Source organism: Hyperolius riggenbachi, chromosome 12, assembly GCF_040937935.1.
Source record: "Hyperolius riggenbachi isolate aHypRig1 chromosome 12, aHypRig1.pri, whole genome shotgun sequence".
Taxonomy (NCBI): Eukaryota; Metazoa; Chordata; class Amphibia; order Anura; family Hyperoliidae; genus Hyperolius; species Hyperolius riggenbachi.
Window position 1 is genome coordinate 236,097,804 of NC_090657.1, and position 25,120 is coordinate 236,122,923.

A 25,120-nucleotide genomic window follows, 5' to 3' on the forward strand; every position below is an offset into this window, starting at 1 on the left:
TATAGAGCAGCCCGTGTACCGGCCGCAGCACCACCACCGATGAGTCAAGGCAGCCAGTGTACCGGCCGCAGCACCACAACCGATGAGTCAGGGCAGCCAGTGTACCGGCCGCAGCACCACCACCGATGAGTCAGGGCAGCCAGTGTACCGGCCGCAGCACCACCACCGATGAGTCAGGGCAGCCAGTGTACCGGTCACAGCACCACCACCGATGAGTCAGGGCAGCCAGTGTACCGGCCGCAGCACCACCACCGATGAGTCAGGGCAGCCAGTGTACCGGCCGCAACACCACCACCGATGAGTTAGGGCAGCCTGTGTACCGGCCGCAGCACCACAACCGATGAGCCAGGGCAGCCAGTGTACCGGCCGCAGCACCACCACCGATGAGCCAGGGCAGCCAGTGTACCGGCCGCAGCACCACCACCGATGAGTTAGGGCAGCCAGTGTACCGGCCGCAGCAGCACCACCGATGAGTCAGGGCAGCCAGTGTACCGGCCGCAGCACCACCACCGATGAGCCAGGGCAGCCAGTGTACCGGCCGCAGCACCACCATTGAGCCAGGGCAGCCAGTGTACTGGCAGAATACAGAAAAGCGGCTAATATAAAATCTAAAGCCTAAAAATAATAAGTAAGCTCCTCCCCCCCACATATATGGAGCAAAGTGTAGATCTTAGGGTTCAAAATAGCATCACATTTATTGCATCACATACTGTTCATAGTATCACACAAGTCTCTTCTGGTTTCATATAACATGTAGCTCCATAAGCAGAATTGAGTGGTTGTCCAATGCGTTTCACAGCCAGAAGCCACTTCTTCAGAGGCATACAAATATAAACATGCAAACCAACTCCAGGTGAAACTTGCCCCAGAAATCAGTGACGCTAGATGGGCAGTCCTGAATTCTGAGCATCTCTCCTTAGTCTGGGGCAGCTGCACCTCGCATGGATGAGATTTCTAGGTTTCTAATCGCATGCCTCTGAAGAAGCGGCTTAAGGGCATGAAACGCAAGTTAGGAGACCTTTGAATTCTGCTTATGGAGCTACATGTTACTCTTATATGAAACCTGTGCCATACTATGAACTCTTATGTAATGCAATAAATGTAATGCAAACTACCTTTCACTGCAGTACAATGTTCCAGTGAGGCAGCAGTTAGAAAAATAAAATGCTGGCTCATCACTGCTGCAGAAACAACTGGCTGATTAGCAGATACAGCCACATCCTGTTTACAGTAAATCCACCCTCCCCTCAAAGCATGAAGTTCACCTCCCTTCTGCATTCAGTGAATGTGAAGACAGCACTTCTCTGTGCGCTCTATAGTGCAGCTGAGCTGAGTAACACTTCTGCCAATAAGAGCTATGGGTAAGTTCCCATCACAAAGACAATTCCACACATGTCTAGTGAATGTACATTTCAAGTTGATTTAAACAATAAAAATAGCTATTTTGAGGTTGACTTCTATAGTGACTAGTTATGACAACAGCAGTGCTGACACACTATTTGACCTTGTTGTGACCCTCCAGTACAAGCACTCTTTTCCTCAGAGAAGCTTAGAGTCAGGGATAACCTTTTAGTATCTCAAAGTAACTGTCAAATGTTACTAATGAATCTTAATCTATGCAAGGAATATCAATTTCAGAGTTTGCAGAAAGCAAGTTGGCCACCTTTCCTACACAACACTGTACACCAGTAACATTCAGGCATGTAGAATGTGGCAGAGATGAGATCAAGGCTTACTATAAACCTTCCAGTGCTTAGTCCCGATTGGCTGTCAGGGGATGTTCCGGAACCGGATAGTCTGGCACCGGAAGTGACGTATCTCTGCAATATAAAATTATAACTACAGGCAGAGGTCTCTGCAGACCTGCTGGGAGTCAGACAGAGGTTTCCTTTGAATAGTAAAGTTTTGAGTACAAGCTGTCAGTTTTTATTTGCCGTCTGTGTCTTGGCTGGCAGGGTTGGATCTCTGGAAAGGTCTCCAAGTCCCGGGCACCTGGACATGAAAGAGCGGTTGCTACATATGAAAGAAGAGGCTGCAAATGGGGAGCAGCATATATAAAGGGAGGCTTATGTCCAAGGAAGCTGTGCAGGAAAGGGAGGGGCTGTGCAGGAAAGGGAGGGGCTGCATACATTGATGTTACACATGGAAGAGGTGGTGGCACAATCAATGGGAGGGGGACTCCAATATACTTGGTTTAGTATAAATCTTGCCTTGTTGGCTGGAGACATTTTCTCTCTTGTGGTGCCAGGACAGGATGTAAGTAATACCTCACTTCCTGTGCAGACAGATCATCTCCTACACTGCACAACACTGAAGATGGTGCTCCCAGTAGAGACTGGGCACCTTGAACTGCAGGACAATGTACCAATCTGTCACCACATTCCCCAGTGGCTCACCTACGTCGGCACGCTGACAGAACCGGTTCTCTGACATTTCGTGTGAGGGAACAATGCCGCTGGAGTGGTCAATGGAGCAAGTGACAATTTATTACACTTTTGTGTTGCGAGGTCAATTCTTTCTAAATATGGCCATGAAGATCCCTGTACAAACACTGAAAAGCAAACAGACGGAACGAGAAGCATGTCATTCTTGTAGAGAGCAAAAGTATGTTGCTGTCCATGCAGATGCACCTGCTGCTTCTCCGTCTGGCTGCCATCTTTTTCTTCTAGGGACCACCTTGTCCTCTTTGTAGCCACATGCTACTTCCAGCAGCTATCTTGTCCTCTTTGTGGCCACATGCTACTCCCAGCAGCTATCTTGTCCTCTTGTAGCCACATGCTACTTCCAGCAGCTATGATGTTCTTCTAGGGACCACCTTGTCCTCTTTGTAGCCACATTCTACTTCCAGCAGCCATCTTGTTCTTCTAGGCCCCACCTTGTCCTCTTAGTGGCCATGTGCTACTTCCAGCAGCCATCTTGTCCTTCTAGCAGGAGAGAGATTTGATGACTGGTGAATTGGGGACTGTTGGATAAACCACCCTGCAAGGGTGCGTACACATGCCCAAGCCCAACTGATGTTGCCCATCGGGGAGTAGGAGCTGATCCCCTTAGGCGTTATCGCAGGCCGGGCTGCACACACGTGTTAGCTGTGTAGCTGATGACGCACTGTGTTGCTATTCGGGGGGGGGGGGGGGAAGACCGAGGCATGAGTGGCCATGCATGACATCACGTAGTGGACGGTGGAGCGGCATGAACAATGGGATTGGTGGGGGGATTGGTCTTGCTGGGGTTGAGGAGATCTGTTCGGTGGATGGAACGTCAGGGGTGATCGGGTGCCGTACACACGCCTGATTATCAGCTGAGGCCGTTAGTTATTGTCTGCCTTATCCAACTTTAGTCAGGCGTTTGTGCGAGGCTTAATCAGCAGTTATACAGCAAACATGAGCCGTGGCGAGGCACTCCTGATAATGATGAGTGATATCACACAGAGGGGCCACGTGTGCCATAATTACCAGCCCTGCAAATTAGACTATGTTTTGCTGAAATAGCAGAGTGACATGAAAGAGATGAAGAGAAAAGCACTAATTACACGACAAGCGGTGTCACCACATCACAGGCCGGGGATGCTGACATGTAATAAACAGTGTTTCATGTCAATGATGGCGGCACACAATGGCGTCTTTGTGGAGTCTTCTCTTTATAGGTGACACTTGCAGGTGTCTGTTTGATGGTCTGTGCAGGATCTCATCCATAACCTCAGCAATGTGGCCAATCAGAATCCAGCTAAATAACCAGCAAGATCTCATCCATAACCTCAGCAATGTGGCCAATCAGAATCCAGCTAAATAACCAGCAGGGTCTCATCCATATCCTCAGCAATATGGCCAATCAGAATCCAGCTAAATAACCAGCATGATCTCATCCATAACCTCAGCAATGTGGCCAATCAGAATCCAGCTAAATAACCAGCAGGGTCTCATCCATAACCACAGCAATGTGGCCAATCAGAATCCAGCTAAATAACCAGCAGGGTCAAATCCATAACCACAGCGTTCAGCAATGTGGCCAATCAGAATCCAGCTAAATAACCAGCATGGTCTCATCCATAACCTCAGCAATATGGCCAATCAGAATCCAGCTAAATAACCAGCAGGATCTCATCCATAACCTCAGCAATGTGGCCAATCAGAATCCAGCTAAATAACCAGCAGGGTCTCATCCATAACCACAGCAATGTGGCCAATCAGAATCCAGCTAAATAACCAGCAGGGTCTCATCCATAACCACAGCGTTCAGCAATGTGGCCAATCAGAATCCAGCTAAATAACCAGCATGGTCTCATCCATAACCTCAGCAATATGGCCAATCAGAATCCAGCTAAATAACCAGCATGGTCTCATCCATAACCTCAGCAATATGGCCAATCAGAATCCAGCTAAATAACCAGCATGGTCTCATCCATAACCTCAGCAATATGGCCAATCAGAATCCAGCTAAATAACCAGCAAGATCTCATCCATAACCTCAGCAATGTGGCCAATCAGAATCCAGCTAAATAACCAGCAGGGTCTCATCCATAACCTCAGCAATATGGCCAATCAGAATCCAGCTAAATAACCAGCATGGTCTTATCCATAACCTCAGCAATATGGCCAATCAGAATCCAGCTAAATAACCAGCAGGGTCTCATCCATAACCTCAGCAATATGGCCAATCAGAATCCAGCTAAATAACCAGCATCGTCTCATCCATAACCTCAGCAATATGGCCAATCAGAATCCAGCTAAATAACCAGCATCGTCTCATCCATAACCACAGCGTTCAGCAATGTGGCCAATCAGAATCCAGCTAAATAACCAGCAGGGCCTCATCCATAACCTCAGCAATATGGCCAATCAGAATCCAGCTAAATAACCAGCAGGGCCTCATCCATAACCTCAGCAATATGGCCAATCAGAATCCAGCTAAATAACCAGCAGGGCCTCATCCATAACCTCAGCAATATGGCTAATCAGAATCCAGCTAAATAACCAGCAGGGTCTCATCCATAACCTCAGCAATATGGCCAATCAGAATCCAGCTAAATAACCAGCAGGGTCTCATCCATAACATCAGCAATATGGCCAATCAGAATCCAGCTAAATAACCAGCATGGTCTCATCCATAACCTCAGCAATATGGCCAATCAGAATCCAGCTAAATAACCAGCAGGGCCTCATCCATAACCTCAGCAATATGGCCAATCAGAATCCAGCTAAATAACCAGCAGGGTCTCATCCATAACCACAGCGTTCAGCAATGTGGCCAATCAGAATCCAGCTAAATAACCAGCAGGGTCTCATCCATAACCTCAGCAATATGGCCAATCAGAATCCAGCTAAATAACCAGCAAGATCTCATCCATAACCTCAGCAATATGGCCAATCAGAATCCAGCTAAATAACCAGCATGGTCTCATCCATAACCTCAGCAATATGGCCAATCAGAATCCAGCTAAATAACCAGCATGGTCTCATCCATAACCTCAGCAATGTGGCCAATCAGAATCCAGCTAAATAACCAGCAAGATCTCATCCATAACCTCAGCAATGTGGCCAATCAGAATCCAGCTAAATAACCAGCATGGTCTCATCCATAACCTCAGCAATATGGCCAATCAGAATCCAGCTAAATAACCAGCATGGTCTCATCCATAACCTCAGCAATATGGCCAATCAGAATCCAGCTAAATAACCAGCATGGTCTCATCCATAACCACAGCGTTCAGCAATGTGGCCAATCAGAATCCAGCTAAATAACCAGCATGGTCTCATCCATAACCTCAGCAATATGGCCAATCTATATCCAGCTAAATAACCAGCATGGTCTCATCCATAACCACAGCGTTCAGCAATGTGGCCAATCAGAATCCAGCTAAACAACCAGCATGGTCTCATCCATAACCTCAGCAATATGGCCAATCAGAATCCAGCTAAATAACCAGCATGGTCTCATCCATAACCACAGCAATGTGGCCAATCAGAATCCAGCTAAATAACCAGCATGGTCTCATCCATAACCACAGCAATGTGGCCAATCAGAATCCAGCTAAATAACCAGCATGGTCTCATCCATACCCTCAGCAATATGGCCAATCAGAATCCAGCTAAATAACCAGCAGGTTCTCATCCATAACCTCAGCAATATGGCCAATCAGAATCCAGCTAAATAACCAGCATGGTCTCATCCATAACCTCAGCAATATGGCCAATCAGAATCCAGCTAAATAACCAGCAGGGTCTCATCCATAACCTCAGCAATATGGCCAATCAGAATCCAGCTAAATAACCAGCATGGTCTCATCCATAACCACAGCAATATGGCCAATCAGAATCCAGCTAAATAACCAGCATGGTCTCATCCATACCCTCAGCAATATGGCCAATCAGAATCCAGCTAAATTACCAGCATGGTCTCATCCATAACCTCAGCAATATGGCCAATCAGAATCCAGCTAAATAACCAGCAGGGTCTCATCCATAACCTCAGCAATATGGCCAATCAGAATCCAGCTAAATAACCAGCATGGTCTCATCCATAACCACAGCAATGTGACCAATCAGAATCCAGCTAAATAACCAGCAGGGTCTCATCCATAACCTCAGCAATATGGCCAATCAGAATCCAGCTAAATAACCAGCATGGTCTCATCCATAACCACAGCAATGTGGCCAATCAGAATCCAGCTAAATAACCAGCATGGTCTCATCCATAACCTCAGCAATATGGCCAATCAGAATCCAGCTAAATAACCAGCAGGGTCTCATCCATAACCTCAGCAATATGGCCAATCAGAATCCAGCTAAATAACCAGCATGGTCTCATCCATAACCTCAGCAATATGGCCAATCAGAATCCAGCTAAATAACCAGCAGGGTCTCATCCATAACCTCAGCAATATGGCCAATCAGAATCCAGCTAAATAACCAGCATGGTCTCATCCATAACCTCAGCAATATGGCCAATCAGAATCCAGCTAAACAACCAGCAGGGTCTCATCCATAACCACAGCGTTCAGCAATGTGGCCAATCAGAATCCAGCTAAATAACCAGCATGGTCTCATCCATAACCTCAGCAATATGGCCAATCAGAATCCAGCTAAACAACCAGCAGGGTCTCATCCATAACCTCAGCGTTCAGCAATGTGGCCAATCTAGCAAAATAACTAGAATAAGTGGGTCTCTACCTACACAGCAGGTATATACGTCAATATATATATATATATATATATATATACATATATATACATATATATACATATATATATATATATATATATATATATATACATATATATATATATATATATATATATATATATATATATATATATATATATACACATATACACAAAAAGTGAACTCACTGGAAAACTGTAAACTGCAGCCATTCTTACACTGTTAATAGCAGGGTTCTTAAACTTTGCACAGTTGGTCACAGGGTGACTGGGATTAATATTCAGAAAAGTAGGTGGAGCCTACAGAAGCCAATCAAAATTCACCTATTGATTTTCAAGGGGAATATTTAAATTGCTGCCATTCTTGCACTGTTAATGGCAGAAGCCTCAAACCTGGTACAGTTGGTCATTGGGTGACTGGGGTTCAAATTCAGAAAAGGGAGGTGGAGCCACAATCAGCCAATCGGATTTGATTCATTTCAATGCAAATAATTGGTGCCAAAGACCGCAAAACTTGGTCACGGAGTAATTGTGTGTTAGGGTTAGAAAAGGTGGGCGGAGCCAACACCAGCCAAATACATACCCGGGCAACGCCAGGCCATCAATATATATTATTCTCCGACTTACAAACCACCTGTCAATACGTATGGTCCAAAAAAATTGGAAATTTGATGATTCTGTGGGAATAAGGGCCTGTACACACGGCTGCATTTGCGCTGTGTTTTTTAAAATCGCAAGGTCTTTTGAAAAATCATGAAAATCGTGATGACCTGTACACACTGGTGCGAGGCGTTTTCAGGAAAACCCAATCGCAGTGACTGCTGTGCTTTTTAAGTGCGTTTGGGAAAAAAAAAACGCATGAAACGCATGCGATGTTTATTGCATTGTGCATTTTTTCGGTAAACAATCAGGAAACGAGGAAAAGATAGCTTTAGCAAATGCACAATTTTCAGCGTGTACTGGCCCTTAGTCTCCCCCCCCCCCCCCCCCCCCCCCTCCCAAAAAAAAAAAATCTTGTAGTTTTCCAAAAAATAGATTTTAAAAAATTCAAAAAAATGTAAAGAAAGGTTTTAAAGCTGGGTAAACAGACATGTTGCTGCAGTACATTGTACTATATAGCGAGTTCCGAGTTCTGCATATACATCTTAAAGCGTGTGCTCCAGCACCGGAACCCTCTGGAAGTTTGCGCTCCCACACCTCGTAAGTGAAATTAGCATATTACGGCCATCGCTCGAACAAGAGGAGGTACAGAGTTGGGGTGGGGGATTATTATGTGTCTCTCTGATCAGATTTCTCTCTTGGTCGATCTGCCCAAACGTCTCTGGATCTATGAGCACATTTACAGCTATGGGAATCACACATGAGAAGCAGTCTGGTGGAGGCCATGAACGCTGGGATGGAAGTCGGGCCACAGAGAGGTCAAGGCCTACAAGTGGTGGAAACTGTTCCTGTCTGATAGAAGTTTGTTCGATTAATGGAGATTAGCCTCCTGCCACATGCAGCACTGTCCTGAGGGCCACGCGGGGCTGTGAAGGTGGGCTGGTGCTGGGTGACAGGTTAGGCCGGAGCCTGTTCTGAGTGTTTGTTTATGAGCTGTATAAACAGGACCCTGAACGCCAGGAATGTGAGTCTCCTCACAAGCTGTCAATCCACCGAACCCCCCAATCAATATTCCCAAAAGGCTCAGATAGGACAAAGATGGGAAACCACACTTCAAAAGCAGAGCCTCAGCCTGAGGGCGTCACTCCATGTCATACTTCAAGTGGATGCAGATAAGACAGGCCTTACCTCAGGTGGAGAGAGAGCGTATTATATACAAGCACCTCTTCCTTCCTGTGGCCACAGCTTTCATCTACAGTCATATCTCACATCACACCGTCATCAGCCACTTCCAACAAATGTGGAGATAAATACAGAGAAGTCTCTATACATGCGCTTCACAGTGCAGATGGACAACGAACCAAAGCATACTGCAAAACCAACCAATGAGTTTTTGAAAGGAGATAAGTGGAATGTTATACGATGGCCAAGTCAATCACCTGACCTGAATCCGAATGAGCATGCATATCACTTGAAGACAAAACTGAAGGGAAAATGCCCCAGGAACCAGCAGGAACTGAAGACTAGTGATGGGTCGTTCACGAACGAGCCGGCTCTAAGAGCCGGCTCTTTGCTGTGAACGACAAGAGACGGCTCTCAGTTTTGAAAGAGCCGATGCCTGAGCCGCCCTACGCAGCTCTGATTTGCTGTGAAATAAAGGGCGCTGAGGCATGCTGGGAGATGTAGTCCTTCTCTTGTAGCTTGTAGGAGTGTATGGGGCTGAGCAGAGCAGTAGCAGGAGGGATTGCCTCAGTCAGCGAAGCAGTCAGGAGTTGTCATAGAGACGGGGGCAGGGCTTTTCCTCCGATTCTGAGTGGTGTCCAGTAATATTTAATGAAGAGCCGATTCAGAGCCGTAAGATCCGGCTCTTTAATGGGAGCCGATTCAGAAGAGCCGATTCTCCGAGAAGAGCCGGAATTCCCATCACTACTGAAGACAGTTGCAGTAGAGGCCTGGCAGAGCATTACTAGGGATGAGACCAGCGTCTGGTGATGTCTATGCCTTCCAGACTTCAGGCTGTAACTGACTGCAAAGGATTTGCAACCAAGTATTACAATGTGAAAGTGTGATTTATGATTATTATTCTGTCCAATTACTTTTGCTCCCTTAACAAGTGGGAGGCACATATGCAAACTGCTGCCATACCTACACCGGTCACCTGATTTGGATGTAAATACCCTCAAATTATAGCCGACAGTTTTCAGTAAAAGCACATCATGTTCGTTTTATTTCAAATCCATTGTGGTTGTGTCTAGAGCCAAAAATGTTAGAATTGTGTCGATGTCCCAATATTTATGGACCTGACAGTTTTTATATAGCACTGACATCTCCTGCAGCACATTACAGAGTACATCGTCATGTCACTGACTGTCCTCAGAGGAGCTCACACTCTAATCCTACCATAGGCATAGTCTAATGTCCTACCATATTATTATTATGTGTTTATATAGTACTGACATCTTCTGCAGCACATTACAGAGTACATAGTCATGTCACTGACTGTCCTCAGAGGAGTTCACAATCTAATCCAGCCATAGTCTAATGTCCTACCATATTATTATTATTATTATGTACCGTATTTTTCGGCATATAAGACGCTCCGGCATATAAGACGCACCTTGGTTTAGAGGGCAAAAATAAGGGAAAAAAGAATAAACTAAACCTAGGTGCGTCTACATTGCCGGGGCGTCTTATGGACCTTTTACCCCCTAAAACTGCCTCTAAGCTACTCTATCTACACTACACTAATCCCTGCTGCCCTAACAACTAAACTACACAGCAATACAATACACTACACTACCACAACACATTAATACACTTCACTACACTATGCTACACTACACTACCACAACACTAACACAACACACCACTGCAATACCCTTCACTACACTATACTACACTACAATGCACTGACACAACACACAGCTTCACTACACTACACTGTACTATACTAACACTAAGCTGCACTACAATGACATTAATACTACACCTGTTCCTGCCGCCATGCTCCTCTTCCCCTCGCTTCAGCCGCGATCCTCTTCACCTCCTCAGGCGCAGTTCTCGGATGCCACCTCCGCCGCCAGGTCCTCCTCTCCTGTGAAGGGGAAACGAAAACATTAGTGGCATTGTCCCCCTCTCCTGCCGAGATCCGCTCGACGCTGCCACTCACGGAAAGCCGCCGCCGCCCCCTCCGCCGCTACACGTCGAGCGTCCATCCTCTTGCCCTCCTACTTCCTGTTTACATCACGTGCAGCCGCGTCATGCGTAGCCCGAGCGCAACGCGGCTGGGGCTACGCATGACGCGGCTGCACGTGATGTAAACAGGAAGTAGGAGGGCAAGAGGATGGACGCTCGGCGTGTAGCGGCGGAGGGGGCGGCAGCGGCTTCCCGTGAGTGGCAGCGCCGAGCGGATCGCGGCAGGAGAGGGGGACAATGCCACTAATGTTTTCTTTTCCCCTTCACAGGAGCGGAGGACCTGGCGGCGGAGGTGGCATCCGAGAACTGCGCCTGAGGAGGTGAAGAGGATCGCGGCTGAAGCGAGGGGAAGAGGAGCATGGCGGCAAGATGGGTAAGCGCTTCCCTGCGCACTCTGCAACATTTTTTTGGGTGCATTTGGCATATAAGACGCACCCAATTTTTCCCCCCTGTTTTGGGGAAGAAAAAGTGCGTCTTATATGCCGAAAAATACGGTATTTATATAGCACTGACATCTTCTGCAGCACATTACAGAGTACATAGTCATGTCACTGACTGTCCTCAGAGGAGCTTACACTCTAATCCTACCATAGTCATAGTCTAATGTCCTACCATATTATTATTATGTATTTATATAGCACTGACATCTCCTGCAGCACATTATAGAGTACATCGTCATGTCACTGACTGTCCTCAGAGGAGCTCACAATCTAATCCTACCATAGTCATAGTCTAATGTCCTACCATATTAGTGTTATGTATTTATATAGCACTGACATCTCCTGCAGCACATTACAGAGTACATAGTCATGTCACTGACTGTCCTCAGAGGAGCTCACAATCTAATCCTTAAGCCCCATCTACACGATATGATTCTTTGTACGATTCAATTACGATTCTATTTACGATCCGATTAAATCCGACATGTCCGATCATGATTCGATTTGATTCAATTCGATTTGCCATTGTTTTGCAAAGGCAAATCGAATTGAATTGAATCATGATCGGACATGTCGGATTTAATCGGATCGTAAATAGAATCGTAATTGAATCGTACAAAGAATCGTATCGTGTAGATGGGGCTTAACATAGTTATAGTCACAGGGCATTGGATCTGCTGAAAAGCTTATCAAGATCTAGTGTGCAGTGTGATAGGGGATAGGTTACCCTGAGGCCGTGGCTGGGTCAATCAGGTGGCTGTATCGGGCAGTTATGGGTCCACGTTTATGTTAGGTACTGTGTAGAGACCAATACAGGCACACATATCCACACCTTAGATGACATATTGACTGTAACAGTGACATGTCGCCCCCTGGATGTCACTGGTAGTACACTCTGTCACAGAGGCCAAACATGTCAGGTCCAATGAGGGCTGGAGTCCTATTACAGCAATGATGTAACAGGATACAGATGAGGAGTGGCCGGGACTTCAGATACTGGCCTCAGGTGGGACACTTTAACAATGACACCTCAGGGCTCACTCTTCTGTGTATTTTTAAAGGAATACTGTAGGGGGGGGGGGGGGGGGGGGGGGTTGAAATGGGCTGAACTTACCCGGGGCTTCTAACGGTCCCCCGCAAACATCCTGTGGCCGCGCAGCCACTCACCGATGCTCCGCCCCCGCAGACGTCCTGTGCCCGCGCAGCCACTCACCGATGCTCCGGCCCCGCCTCCGGTTCACTTCTGGAATTTCAGACTTTAAAGTCTGAAAACCACTGCGCCTGCGTTGCCATGTCCTCGATCCCGCTGATGTCACCAGGAGTGTATAGCACAAGCCCAGTATGGTCTGTGTCTGCACAGTACGCTCCTGATGACATCAGCGGGAGCGAGAACACGGCAATGCAGGTGCAGTGGTTGTCAGACTTTAAAGTCAGAAATTCCAGAAGTGAATCAGAGGCGGGGCCGGAGCATCGGGGAGTGGCTGCGCCAACACAGGATGTCTGCGGGGGACCATTAGAAGCCCCGGGTAAGTTCAACTCATTTTCCCCCGACCCCCCCTACAGTATCCCTTTACAGTCAATTATGCACAAAAAGTTTTGTGAAAACACTGTAGCTTCAAAATAAATCATGAAAAACCTGCTGCATAATTCACAGAACCTCCGTGACCTCCAGCTGCCTGCCGACTCCCAGCTCATCTAAATTATCCACCCCCCATAGGCAGGAAAAGGGGAGAGTGATTGCTCAGTCCGATAAAACCCGCCTCCCTGTTGACAGAAAGCCTATCGTGGCTGTCAGGGGGTGTGGCTTCAAACTGACACGGAGGAGGTGAGATTAGGCAGCTGGATGTTATGGAGGAGATTAAAGTGTTACATCAGGTATTTTCATTTTATTGGGGGAAATTATTTTACAAAACCTTTTTTAAAGGGGAACTGAAGTAAGAGGTATACGGAGGCTGCCATATTTATTTCCTTTTAATCAATACCAGTTGCCTGGCAGCCCTGCTGATCCTCTGCCTCTAATACTATTAGCCATAGCCCCTGAACAAGCATGCAGCAGATCAGGTGTTTCAGACTTTAAAGTCAGATCTGACAAGACTAGCTGCATGCTTGTTTCTGATTTTATTCAGATACTACTGCAGAGAAATAGACCAGCAGGCCTGCCAGGCAACTGGTACTGATTAAAAGGAAATGAATATGGCAGCCTCCGTATACCTCTTACTTCAGTTCCCCTTTAAATATAATACATTAAGAATAAAATTCTAGTAAATGGATTAAAAAAAAACAAAAAAAAAAAAAACACACTTCTGGCTGCACCACAGATGTAAATGCTTACAAGGAAATATAAATGAATAAACACTGTGTAACGAAACCGAATGTTAGCACAACCACCGACCAGTACAAAGAATTAAAAAAACAAAAACTAAATTAAGTAAAAAGGGTCCACTTAAAATAAATAACAAACAAATAAAATAATCGTGCTGGGTTGATAGGAGACAGAAAAAACACAGGGACACCGGGAGCCCGATATCGTGTGATAAAGTCTCAAAATGGGACTAGAAGGTAAAGAAATATAATATACTCACAAAGGTAGGTTGCTTTTGAAGGCAACCACCGTCAACACATGTGGAGAAGTACCGTCTCCACTCGGCCTTTTTGGTCGCTGCTCCTAAGAAAAAATGGTGCCCTATATCCGGATAGGGACACCCTCCCTAGCTGGTAGGGTATAGAAGTTCTGGAAAGACGACAGTAGGAGGCGCCCTCTAGTATAGCATAATAGCACTTAGCTTATTTGTACGATATATAAATTCACAGGATAAGGGTAATTGATCCTACCTGTGTTGAAGATACTTAGACTGATAGATTAATCAACAATTCTTTATTGATACTTCGACAAAAGCACTTGGACAACGCGTTTCGCGACTTAAGTCGCTTCCTCAGGTCAAATAAACGTGCTCGTTAGCTGTTGCGGATCGCTGGGCGCCCTTTATCCTGTGAATTTATATATCGTACAAATAAGCTAAGTGCTAATATGCTATACTAGAGGGCGCCTCCTACTGTCGTCTTTCCAAAACAAATAAAATAAGTCAGTAATAAAAAAAAATAAAAATAAATGGAGGCATAAAATATTTCCCCATCTTTTAGGAAAATGAAAAGAGCCGGTTTCAAGTTCTAGAGACGCTCAACTTGTAAAATAATCTTCTGGGGGCTTAAAGAAAAACAAAATGGCCGCTGTTGTGACTGCGCCAAGAGTTGCTTTGCATTCTAATCCTGTAATTGGCCAATTCTCTGAGAATCCACAATGGTGACCACATGAAAAGAGCGCAGAAGGTAATTTACATCAATCGCTCCTCGCAACTAAGAACTCTCTGAAGGTCTGACACCAAAGTGCGCGCAACAATCCGTCTGAAGAGAAGCACGGGCCGAGGGGAAAAGAAATATTTTCTCAAGTTGAGGGGGGGATAAAGAAAAAGGCCAGTTTTGAACTGATGGAACAGCGGTGGGATTTGAAGTAACGGGAATTTCAGATCTCTGCTATGCTACAGAAGTTTTAATATACAACTTGCTACATCTGGACCGCAAAAGAGATATTTGAGAAGCCTGACAGAAGAGAGTTGGGAGAGATCCGTGTGGACTTGGAGCTAAGCTGGAAAAGAAAGGAAAACACATTAATCCGAGGGGATTTTAACTATGCAATTTAAATAGGCAATCATTGGCTTCTTAATGATAAAGGAAAGGAACGGCTCCCCGTCCCGGCGACATCGGATATCCTCGCTAAGCGGCTATAATATGCGGCCATATGGATGGCCTGCCCACACACTTGGCACCTGTTGGTTTATAGATCACCCCGTTCATCATTGCTGCGATGTGGCTGAGAGCCCCGGCTGGCGTCCAAATGTCTCCTTATTCGCAGAAGAGCACACGTGCGCCTCGTTTCGCAACCATTCCCCTCTCTCGGGTCCGACTACGAGTGGTTGGCCTTCCGAAGCTAAAATTCTTAAAGTACAAGTCCAGCCAAAAAGGCTTTGTGAGGGATAAACTTACAATCTTGTGGGTTTTTATAGCGGTCTGCCTTAGCACCGCCCTCACTTCCTGTCTCCTGGTGATACCACAGGAAATGAGGTGAAATCTTCACCCCAAGAGACACACACGTCAATCACTGCTGTTACCTAAATCTAGAAAGCTTTGTCTGACCACGGGTGGGTGGATGGATAGACGGATGGACATGTGGGTGGGCTGGTAAAGAGGTAGATGCAAATATGACAGACAAGAGGGGTGGGCAGGACAGAAGTAGGGAAGGAAGGCTGGATGGAAGGAAGGAAGGATCGATAGAGTGGATTGCTGGACAAGCCCATCAGACAGAAGCAGGAAATCAAGGCAGAAGAGAAGGTGGCCAGATAGATGAATAGACTCCTGGTAAGACCTACTGCTAGAGGGGTGGTAGATATGCAGCAGGGATGGGTGAATGCGAATGGTCAGGTGATTGCTTTTGGCGATTTCTTGTTAGGCTTACCCAGTCACCATGGCGACGATCGGGATGACGTCATGGACTGCAGCCGACGTCCTGACGTCAGACGCCTCCGATCCAGCCCTTTGCGCTGCCTGAAAGGGTTTGGTCCGGGCAGCGCAGGGCTCTGGCGGGGGGGCCTCTTCCACTGCTGCACGCGTCGACGATCGAAGACAACACGCAGCTAGCAAAGTGCTAGCTGCATTTGGCGCACTCTATTTCGTGTAAATCAGCCCAGCAGGGCCAGAGATATCAGCCTCGGCGGCAATGGACGAGCTGAGCTCGCCCATACCGCCAGGCTGGTTAATGGGAACCCGAGGTGGGAGAGATATGGAGGCTGCCATATGCATTTCCTATTACACAATTCACATTGCCTGGCTGTCCTGCTGATCCTCTGCCTCAAAAACCTGTGGCTTTGTCCAGCCCCCTCCAGGCTCATCGCTCCCTTGCCGTTCTCCTCTGCCTCCTCATTCTTCTGGAATTGGTCCCCGGAAAATCCACTGGTCCGGGGCCAACTGCGCATGCGCGTACGACCACATGCCCTCCCGTCCGCGGGAGCGTTCGGTGCCTGCGGCTATTACGGCAGGGAGCGCATGCGGCCGTACTGCACCTGCCCCGACTGGAGGATTTTCTGGTGCCAGTTGTGTATCAATGAGACGCCGGCAAAGCAGTAATAAGCCTGAAGGCGGCTAGAGGAAGCCGCAGGTATGTATATTTTTTTATTTGAAGTCCCATCTCAGGCACACTTTAAGCCAAAGACCCTGAACAAGCATGCAGATCAAATCTGACAAGATTAGCTGCATGCTGGTTTCAGGTGTGCGATTTAGACACCACTGACCCCCAAAGATCAGCAGGACAGCCAGGCAACTGGTATTGTTTGAAAGGAAATCAATATGGCAGCCTCCATATGCCTCTCACCTTGGGATCTTTGTAATGGAGAAGAGGAAGGAGGGATGGATGGAGGAAGGAGGGAAGGACAGAGAGATGAGTGGACACATGAAGGAATGGCCTGGTGAGTGGCTAATGGAGGAGGAGATGGGGATGAATTGATGGATGGACAGGTGGATGAACTGGAGGTATGATGACTTGCTCCTCTGAGTTTCAGTAGAGTTATCACATTTGAGATAAGTGTGCTGCTTTTAACCTCAGTCAGCAGAACCCGTCGTGCTGTAAATTCTTGGAATGCTTTGATCTCTCTCTACCAGCAGAAAATATAGAAAGTAGAAGTTATCTGTTATTTTCTCACACTGCCCCCTAGTGACAAGTGGCCAAACATACACATTACAGCAGTACTAATTAGAAGCAAGGGAAATGTTTATAATAAAAAAAATTTTTAAAAATGTTTTGCACGTCACTAAATAAATTGGAGGCTAAAGGGTTAATGAGCACCAATGGCTATGGTACGGAGGTCAGAACTTCACAAAACTGGCCAAGACAGCCACAGAGCCGGCACTTTACACTAGAGTCGGCCAGCACGTGATTTACCCCATCAGGCTTACATTGTAAGTGGTCACATCCCTGAGGGGTTCACTGCCCACAGCTCCCACACAAGCCCATCCTGCTGGATCCTCGTACATGTAGTCGTTCACCTACTGGAACTCCGCACGTGGGCGACACCCCCGATTATTTTATTGAGCTGAAACCCTACACTGAAGTGGCAGGTAGAAGTCCTTTCATGTGCTGATGTATTACACGTTGGGGATGGTTTCACTGGTGACAGGCGAGACTTTGCCTTTAAAGAGGATCCTCTGTATTCTTCCAGAGCGGCTGTCTTCAAGGCTATCACCTTTCTGTGTCAGTCACACATCAGCTGTGCCGGGCTCCGCTCCCCCTTCTCCCATCACGGTGCATTTTCTCTCTCATTAGCACCTTCTCGGTGAGGCCGGAGGAAACCTGCTCTGCTGCCTGGAGCTGCTGTGTGATCGGCGAGGTGCAGCTCAGCTTTCTGCTCGGGTTGTAGCTTCACCTCGAGTCACCCGGCCGGCCAACAATGCCCAGGAAGGTATCGGTGTGATAAGGCTGGAAACTGGCAGCGCTGGCGGGACGCTCACTGCAGGGCAGATAGAACAGGCCAACGGTGAAACGATTCTAACAGGATGTAAAGAAATCCGCTGTACAGGCAGCTTCAGGATGCTAAAGTCTCGCACAAACTAAAGTCCTTATATATAGCAACATCTGTTGTTTGTTGGACATTTCATATGACAACTCCTCTAATTTGCATATTACAATCTTGTTGATTGAAAGTATGTAACATGAAATTCGGCTCTTAACTGCCAACGCTTAGGAATTTTACAAGACAACTGAAGTGAGAAGGATATGGAGACTGCCATATTTATTCCCTTTAGTCATAACTAGTCCTTTGTAAGAGTACTTGTAAAAGGTACAAACCGGAACAAAGAACATCTATCAGGGCCTAGGCAATGTAAGTGTGGGTACATGTAAGAATGATGTGCAGGTACTCTGCAGGGGAATGAGGAGATTCTTCCTCTATTACACATTCTTCATGTACAATCTGAACATGGATCAGGCCCTAGGCAATGTGACTGTGGGTACATGTAAGAGTGATGTGCAGGTGCTCTGCAGGGGAATGAGAAGATTCTTCCTCTATTACACATTTGAACATGGATCAGGCCTTAGGCAATGTAACTGTGGCTACATGTAAGAGTGATGTGCAGGTACTCTGCAGGGGAATGAGGATATTCTTCCTCTATTACACATTCTTCATGCACAATCTGAACATGGATCAGGCCCTAGGCAATGTAACTCTGGGTACATGTAAGAATGAGGTGCAGGTACTCTGCAGGGGAATAAGGAGATTCTTCCTCTATTACACATTCTTCATGCACAATCTGAACATGGATCAGGCCCTAGGCAATGTGACTGTGGGTACATGTAAGAGTGATGTGCAGGTACTCTGCAGGAGAATGAGGGGATTCTTCCTCTATTACACATTCTTCATGCACAATCTGAACATGGATCAGGCCCTAGGCAATATAACTGTGGGTGCATGTAAGAGTGATGTGCAGGTACTCTGCAGGGAAATGAGGGTATTCTTCCTCTATTACAAATTCTTCATACACAATCTGAACATGGATCAGGCCCTAGGCAATGTGACTGTGGGTACATGTAAGAGGGATGTGCAGGTACTCTGCAGGGGAATGAGGAGATTCTTCCTCTATTACACATTCTTCATACACAATCTGAACATGGATCAGGCCCTAGGCAATGTGACTGTGGGTACATGTAAGAGGGATGTGCAGGTACTCTGCAGGGGAATGAGGAGATTCTTCCTCTATTACACATTCTTCATGCACAATCTGAACAAGGTTTATGGGTGACAGACAACACCTCTGTGTTCAATGTGCACAACATTCTCAGTGGATTCCCTGCAGCTCTGTGGGGAGTGCATATGGAGTATAGTACTACTGTGCAACAAAGTAAACCTGAGACTGATGAAATTAAAGTTTTATACATACCTGGGGCTTCCTCCAGCCGCCTTCAGGATAATCAGTCCCTCGCTGTCCTCCTCCGCCACCTGGATCTTCTGCTATGAGTCCAGGTACTTGAGCAAGTCTGGCGTAGTGCGCATGAACACACTCCACCGCCAGGAGCATACTACACCTGTGCAGCACTATTGCGCAGGTGCAGAATGTTCCTGGCTGTGGGAGCGGCATGCGGCCGGACTGCGCTGACTGGCTGAATTACCAGGATTCATAGCAGAAGATCCAGGTGGCGGAGGCGGACAGCGAGGGACTGATTAGCCTGAAGGGGGCTGGAGGAAGCCCCAGGTATGTATAAAACTTTTATTTTCATCTGTCTCAGGTACCCTTTAATTCGTAGTCACCAAACCAAATTTTAACAACAAATTAAACGATTTGATTTCATGAGCAAAGAGTGCATAGATTTGCATAAATCAGCATCAACGCAGAATTATTTCCATCTCGTTGACCATCTCTATTAGTGACATGGCTACACATCAGGCTTTATTCTTACAGCATAGATGTTATGTAGTATATATAAGAGATTCCAGTGTACACATCATATATACAGTCACAATCAGATGTGTATATCTGACTTTAAAAATACGGGGACTGCTTTATTGAAGCAGCACAAGTAACTAATTTTGATTGGTTTATTTCATTTTTGTGGACTAAGCACAGCTATTGCTGTATATATAAATTATTTATGATGACTATTATCTGAGAAATAGAACATTTTATCATATTTTCTATTTTAATTGCAGTTTAAATTCATTAGGAGTCGGTGCATTTTTTCCCCGACTCCAGGCACCCAAAATTGCTCCGACTCCAACTCCACAGCCCTGGTTAAGGGCACTGCTTATGACCTCAGTCGGTAGAACTCGTCGTGCTGTAAATTCTTGGAATGCTTTGATCTCTCTCTACTAGCAGAAAATATAAAAAATAGAAAGCAGAAGTCTGTTATTGTCTCACACTGCCCCCTAGTGGCAAGTGGCCACAAATACACCTTGCAGCAGTACTAATTTAAAACAAGGAAATGTAACAAGAAATAAAAGAAGTGCTAAAATAATTTGGCCTGGAGCACTTGCAAGACTTTGAATTAATTGGCTGCTAAAGGGTTACATAAGTTGGAGTGTTCCTGCAAAGCCTGCCTGCCAGCCCCTTGTGGTGTTATTGTGTGATCCCTGCACCAGTACTAAGGTCAGAGAGTACTCACCTGAAGACACAGATCAGGTGGCCACAGTCTCCTTCGGCCTTGTGGGCGGGGCGTCATGTTATATTGATGATGCACCACACCGTCCTCCGAGTGCTCTATGGAATGGGGTGTGGCCAGACTACCAGAGCTTGCCAGGCAGTCCAGGCAGTGTAACTGTGGTCATGTGACCTATGCCCTTCCGGCACAAAATTCAATAAGAAAACAGTTATTTTTTTATGGCACAATTTAGAAAATACTTTATAAAGGAGCTGGTAAATAACTTCTGATTCCTTGAGATTTTTGGAATTCCGATTTAAGGCTATGTTTCCACTAGAAGTATGCAAATTGCATGATATTTTTTAGATGCAAAATTTGAATGCGATTGCGAAACAGCAAACGAATGCTGCATATGCTAATGCGCATTAATAATAAAAAAAAAAACGGTGTGATTTTTACAAACAAGGAAGTTCTATCTTTATTATTGATTGCGCATGCGAAAAAGCACAAAAAAAATAATCGTATCGCACACCATTCACCCACATGAGACATCCGAAGAATACTAACATGGTTGTCATTTTTTCTGAACGCGATATTCGCATCTAATGGAAACAGGCCCACAGCAATTCATAGCTGTGCGAATTTGTGTGCTGAAAAAACATCCACATTCTCACCTAGTGGAAACAGGCCCTGGGGGTTTCTAAATCACAGACTGCTTGTTCCAGATAACCCCTCCTAAACGCAGGTGCAGAACCCGACAACAATACAAACCCAGCCGGATATCTGTCTCCCGGATCAATAAGCAGCCCCACCAAAAAGCCAAATGTTTGCTAAATCTCCCCCCACTGAGCAGGGCAGACCCCAATCAATCATCGTCTGGCTTCCAGGAAAAGATAGTCGCAGAGATTGGATAAGAAATCACAGGGATCTCCGTTCACCGATTGCCAAGCTCCATTTCAAAAAGGAGGAACAAATATCAGCAACTTTCAGGTTTAACAAGGAACCCCTCAGATTAGCAGTAAAGGGAGATTGTGGCCACCGCGGAGTGGGCGGTCGATAAACTGCTGTTTCTAGATAAGGCCCACTTTGTACTGATAGGAACACTAATGCCAAGCTGGAGATAAAAGGCTGAATACGCAGAGAGATCGCGGGAACATTTCAATAATTTGTATCCGGGCTCTGTGATCGCAGGGCTCAGACGACAAGCAGCAGGAGGGGGACGGGTTTGTGGCTTTGGGGGGGATTCTGCGGGGAGGCTGAGTCATCTGGTGTGATAGAGAGGCTGTTAGCGCGACATCGCTCCGCGGATCACAAGACCGGCGTTTATACATTCCTGCGGACGCACGTTTACACACGAAGACAACCCTCTCGTTTTATGTGGTGAGATCTGACATCAAACACGTCTGCCGGCATTTCCACACGTCAGACTGAAGCGTACCACTGAGCTCAGCATGCGGGGACGCCGCTAACCTTACAGAGGGACTACAGTGAAAATCACTTATTGTTTACTATACTCAATTATAAATTCAGTGTTTGCCCATTGTAAAATCTTTCCTCTCCCTGATTTACATTCTGACATTTATCATATGGTGACGACATCTTTAGTCCTGTCAGGTGCAGCTCTGCGGAATATGTTTAATGATAGTTCCATAGCCAGTATAAAATATACCTAGTCTTCCAGAATGCTCAGGAAGGAGAATTCCAAATAGCTAAGCAGTCTAGGCTAAGCATCACTGGGAGGATAGAGTTACATACCAATACAGCAATATTTACAGGTGAAAAATGAGTTAATTTATTTCAGTAATTCAACCTAAAAGGTGAAACTAGTATATGACTCATTACATGGAAACAGAGATATGTTATAATGCTGATGATTATGGCTCACAGCTTATGAAAGCCCCAAAGTCAAAATCCCAGACCATTAGAATATTGTGAAAATGTACAATATTCTGGGTGTCAAGGCCTGGAAGCCACTATCATAATCGCTATCGATTTGTCATCGCGTTTGGCAAGCAATTTTGGGAGCGATTTCCTTTCTTCTATATAATACATTACAATGGAAACGCTCCAAAAATGCTGCATGTCCTGCAATTGGGATTTCCTTAAGCTCCAGGTGGAATCTGTCCCATCCATTTACATTGGTCGAGCGTTTAGGGAAATCGCTAGTGATTGAAAGCGCTCCCTAAATGCTCTAGTGGGTTCCAGCCCTAAGGGCCCATTCACACTTGCTGATTACAAAACGCTAGCGATTTTGCTAGCGTTTTGCTCTGGCGTTTTTTGGCGATTAACGCCGAAAAATCACCACTCACACCGGGCGATTTTTAGCGATCGCGTTTTGCGCTTCTATAGCACTAAACCGCGATTGCCGGGAAATCGCCTGAAAATGGTGCAGGCTACGTGTTTGCGTTTAGCGTTTTTGGGCGATTTGAGGCGATTAGCGCAAATCGCCCAAATGAGAACGGGCCCGTAGACTTTTATTACCCTAGCGCTTTGAAAAGCGCTAGCGTTTGAGCGTTTTGCCGAAATCGCTGCCAAAATGCTTAAGTGTGAATGGACCCTAATGCTGCGTACACACTGGCGACTATGGTCGTTTGAAACCGCTAATTAACGATCGTTCCGCCAACAATCGGGGAAAAAAAGTTTACCCAATGATCATGAACACGAACGACATCGGGAAGATGGAAATATCCAACCTGACGGATCGTATCTACCGACAAGCGTTACAAAACTATAGTGTGTACAGACATCGGCCGAGAACGATCGTTACAAGGGCCAATGCGCCTGCGTTGAATTCTGCCCAGCTTCAGTACTTCCTTTGTAGCGCGGCCGTAAAGATTGTTACATTGCTCATTTCAATTAAACTTTGTGCTCAAGTTAACAATCATATATTTGTATCTATTGTAACTCCATGTCAGTGGTTTTTTTTTAATTTTATATAAATATGTACGCAACATTTCCTTCTGATCGTTCTTTTCTGCGAGAACTATCGTTAAAATGTGTATGATGATCGCTGCATCCCATCGTTGCATTCCTATCGTTGCCGTATTCGTCTTTCAATTATCGTTCCTAGCGAACGATCGTTATCGCAAGTGTGTACGAAGCATTAGTGTCAGACTCTAATCAGCTAATTAATCCAAAACACCTGCAAAGGGTTCCCATTTCATAAATTAGTTTCAGCTTTTTTAGTTGAATTGCCAAGAAAAATGGGATTGCATAATATTCTCATTTTTTGAGTTTCACCTGTAGATATAGGAAGTGTTACTGATGCTGAAACCAGGAAAATTCAGGGCTTGTTGACACTACAAGAGCTTTTCTAAGTGCTTTGTCATTTTACAAGCTCCTGCTAATGTTATCCTAGGTGTGTGTGATCTCACTGGAGCCATGCGATTTTGTAACACTCCCCCATAGCATTGTATTAGCTTTTATAATCTCTAGCATTTAGAAAGCTCTTGTAGTGTGAACACGCCCTGAAAGTGGCTATCCTGAAACATTTACTGCATTAGTCTATATGTCAGAATTAGAATCGGCTTTAGGGTTCCTGTACACTACAAATCCAATTTGCAAATTCCGATTTTCCACGCATGCTATCAACATAAAAAGAAAAATGCAGCATGCAGGACCAATTAAACATCACAAATCAGAATCCCATGTAAATTCACGTCAAAATCGCAAATCTGTATCATATGTAGTGAGCAAGAACCCTCATTCATCAAGTGTGACCGTACCCGGAATAATGTATGGTACACATGACAATGGATGACAGAGCAGTTAACAGGCGTAGAACGGGCATCCTCTCCGACTCTCATACAGGGAGGGGGCTAACAAGACAGAAACGGGATGCAGATGATACTTGGGGGCGGGAATAGAAAACTAGGGGATTTTGCACCACAGGGCCTCTTTAAGATAGAATTGTACCAATATAGCACTTGTACATGTTTGATGCAATGTTTTGCTGTCCTGCATAACATGAAGTCTGGGGTTTGGCTCATAAACACGTATGGGGGACACAATGGCGGGATACTGATGTGGTAGAAGTAGCCGGCCTCTGCGCTCCAGGCAGCTCGAGTATCTGCTTTCACATGATTCAGAACGTTTATTTCTCATGAGACATATTCATACACTTTATCACTTTCATAAACTAAACCAAAGTGTCTGCTTACAGTGTGCGTAGATGACAGGTGCTCTTCTTACAGAGTCTGGAAACAGCAGAGCCAGGAATATGCTGGAAGTGATCTGCAGGTCTATTGTGTTCTCTGCGTCCATCAGGCGATTGGCTCCAGGGAGCGCCCCGCACTGACATCCAGCTCTTATGAAAGCCAGGTCTGGGGGTCTCTTGCAGACCTGCAGTGAGTAAGACCATGAGTCGTCCCCCCCCCCCCCCCCCCCCCCTCCATTATCTCAGTGGCTTTGTACTGATCTCATTCTCCTCAGAGAGGGTCCACAAAGTTCTTGTAGCCCCTGGTCTGGGGATAGTCAGCTCCTCTGTGACCCGGTACAAACATTCCACAGCCACAATCTTTCAACAATGGCCGTCACTGGGAGGAGGAGGTGGA

General features: G+C 46.0%; 1 protein-coding gene across 6 annotated transcripts in view; it reads right to left on the reverse strand.

Annotated features, from left to right (window-relative positions):
- The window catches only part of COX10 (cytochrome c oxidase assembly factor heme A:farnesyltransferase COX10), a 1,230,266-nt gene that overhangs the window by 81,713 nt on the left and 1,123,433 nt on the right, over positions 1-25,120 (reverse strand). The window lies entirely within an intron of this gene.